Here is a 3,386-nt window from a genome sequence, read left to right on the forward strand (position 1 = left end):
GGGTAGGGGGGGTGGTATGGTGCCAGGAGGGAAGCTGGGCGGTTCTGGAGTCAAGATGTAGGAGGACGGGTCACCATTGCAGTTTGTTGTCAAGGACGGGGCAGCTAAATGAGCGTGGCTATCTGTCGGTTGGTGGAATGTTGGCATTCGTACCGAGTCGTCAAATGTCATCTGAGAGCTGTGTCCCAGATTTTAGGTTTGTTATTTATTGGCTACTCGAGTGGGCCTCTTGCATTGGATCTCATCGCCCATATTGTCGCTGTCGGGCGGAATAATTGCATCTGTAAAAACTTTTTGGGAAATCTCAAAAATGCCATCTTGCTTGAGTTTCTAAATGCCAGATCACTGAAGTTGGCGTGATACCTTAAAGTGCTCTCATACCTCTAACATCAATACAACACAAAAATCATGCCCGATCACGATTTCCATCTGAACATTACGGACGCGTCATTGCCGCCAACCGTGCTCATCAAAGTTTGTGTTTGTACCAATCCCCAACCATGACGGAAGGATTTAAAAAGTCAACTGCGGTTATGTCATCTTTCCAAACTCTTTTTCAAAGGCCTTACAACCATGAGCCAAGCAAAAAAATAAAAATTAATGAGCTGACATAGTTCAATGAATTTTAACAGAAACTTGGTGGCTGAGCGATTCCTTTGACTCTGAAGCATCATCGCGATGCATTTTTAACAAAACAGCCTTACTCAAATAGATCTAACCTAATTGATTTGCATGTTATATAAAACAAAATATCCAGACTTTTGATCTTGAGGCAACATAATGCCGCACGGTTCCCACAGAGTGAAGAAAGTGGCAGAGTTTGACAACACTTCTCGGAGAGTTAACCAATTTGTTCTCGAGCTATTTTCAACAGCCTCGGGGTCATATAAAATTGATCGTCTTTGGACGAAGAATGTTTCTGCCTAGCAGCCATGAGAATGACCTACGAGTGCTCCAAAATACTCCAGTACGTACTTTGCTCATAAATTCAGTTTATTTCACGACATTTTTTTTTAATGTTGTCTTTTTATTCAACACAGTGCTATTTTTTTTTTTAGACTGAAACATACACCCGACACATATGAGGATTGTTCAGCCTTGGCGGAGGTCTAGTCACAAACATTATCAACCTCCACGCGGACTTTATTTTGAGAGCAAACACTCGTGCAGACACAGATGTGTGGTGGCAGAGCAGCGCTTGCACTCAGTGTGTACCGCGAGATTACCGCCCGAGCGAGCAATCCATAAACAGCCATCTGACTGCGATGTCACATTGTGTCAGAAAGCCTTATGGCCTGGTAAAACCCAGGATTATTGACTCCACTCTTGGGTTGGGGGATCACAGGAGGGTTCAACAGTCCAGCAAAGAAAAAAACAACAAAAAAAAAAAAAAACACTGCATGTTCCAGATGATATCTGCTTTCTGAAGGTCGTTTGCATCGTCGTCGTTCTCCGACTCACGATTTACCGTCTTAGGTTGACGCTGCATTTGTTACGTATCCGAGTTACATCGCCAACCCAACGCTCTCCTGTAGTTTCAGTGACAGCCGAGGGTGTTTTCAATCAGCCTCACCCTCCCCCAGACACACGAAACGTGTTTTTTAATCAACTAAAACACTTTTGACGACGCAGCTTTGTGACACACATCAGTGGTCAACGGATAATCCGCAGAGGGGCAACATCTCTCGCCGCAGCGAAACCTAACTAAGCATCGCCTGAGGCGCTTCACACAATGCCACTGTCAGCTTCGATGGACGGTGAGTCATCTTCCGATGGCGGGGGGGATTTCACAACATAACGGACGGCGGGAGGCAGACGACGCAGTGGGGAGGCCTCGCTGTCAGTTACACTTCACAGATCCAATTCATGTTTTATTTAAAAAAAAAAAAAAACCATTCGCCAACCTCTGTGCAGTCTCACATCAAATCTCCTCAAAGCATCATTGGACCTTTGACGCAGGACAGAGCAATCTTGGCGATGTTACTTTTGAAATCCGGCAAGGTCAAAATGGACGATGACTGCAAGAGTGTCCAAACCCCTTGTTCAGCAGTTTTGAGATGTGTCCCTACTCCAGCACACCTGATTCAGAATGATCAGGATCGTTACCGGGCTTCTGAAGAGCTTTCTGCTGAGTTGATCAGTTGAATCAGGTTGTGGTGGTGGAGGCAAGACATCTGATCAAGGCCGTTTCGGGGTCCTCGAGGACCGGGGTTGGACACCCCCGATTTACAGTCATCACCTTGTGCAAGCTAAAGCGACACGTATTGACGAGAAGCGCAAGCTGGTATGTTCCAATGCTACCAATCAGTCCACGAGACTTGAAATTTGCTTATTCAAAAGCGACTAGGACTTGGAACTGTCTTAACTAGCACAGGCTACGCTTCGTGTTGGCAGTAAAATGTCTCGTGACACCTGTTGTTGCTACTCACCCATCCCCGTGCTATATTCAGGTGCAAGAATATACAGTCATACCTCGGTTTTCGACCATAATCCGTTCCAGAAGGTTGTTCGAAAACCGATTTGTTCGCAAACCGAAACCACGCTCTTTTAAAAAAAAAAAAATCTTTATTGAACACGTCTGTTTACAATGGAACACTACACGAGGAAGCATCACTTCCTCGTCTACGCGAGGAAGCGTCACTTCCTCGTGTAAGGAAGGCGAGAGGAGTCAAGTGACGCATTCAAGTGCGCTCAGTTTGTTCGAGAACCGAAATTCGGTCGTCATCCGAGGCATAAAAAACTCGAAATTTTTGTTCGAAAACCGATTTGGTCGAGAACAGAGACGTTCGAAAAGGTTTGACTGTATGTCGCTTTGTGGTACAAATAGGCACACTTGGCTACCGCTTTTCTTGTTTGACTCATTTAGATTTCTGGACCAGTACCGTATTTCTAAAAGGCGCACTGGATTATGAGGCGCACCTTCAATGAATGGCCTCTTTTGTAATTTTTTTCATACATTGGGCGCAGCGCATTATAAGACGCAATCTACAATGCATCCACTAGGCGGAGCTACGCTCAAGGGAACACCAACAGAACGATCAGATGTCGGTAAAACTTATTTCATAAAGCAGCGACACAGTTCATTTAACCAACAGCAAGTTATAACATTGACTCATTAACGGTGAACTGTCTTGCCGCTGCTCGATTTCCATGTTCAACTGCGTAACCGATCGCCTTCAGTTTGAACTCTGCGTTGCCAGCATGTCTCGAGCAAGGAGCCATTTTGGGGTTGAAATATTACCGTAATGACCATACACAAGTCGCATCGGATTTTAAGGCGCGCTGTGAGTTTTTAAGAAAATGGAAGGCTTTTAGGTGCGCCTTTTAGTGCGGAAAATACGTTTGTTTTTTAAAGAAATACCGTATTGGCCCGAATATAAGACGGC

At 45.0% G+C, this 3,386-nt stretch overlaps 1 protein-coding gene across 2 annotated transcripts in view; it reads right to left on the reverse strand.

The window, feature by feature from the left end:
• glis2b (GLIS family zinc finger 2b) overlaps positions 1 to 3,386 on the reverse strand; it is a 26,794-nt gene that overhangs the window by 12,680 nt on the left and 10,728 nt on the right. The gene's annotated exons all lie outside the window — the stretch shown is intronic.

The sequence above is a fragment of the Hippocampus comes genome, unplaced genomic scaffold, assembly GCF_001891065.2.
Source record: "Hippocampus comes isolate QL1 unplaced genomic scaffold, H_comes_QL1_v1.1 scaffold238, whole genome shotgun sequence".
Lineage (NCBI taxonomy): Eukaryota > Metazoa > Chordata > Actinopteri > Syngnathiformes > Syngnathidae > Hippocampus > Hippocampus comes.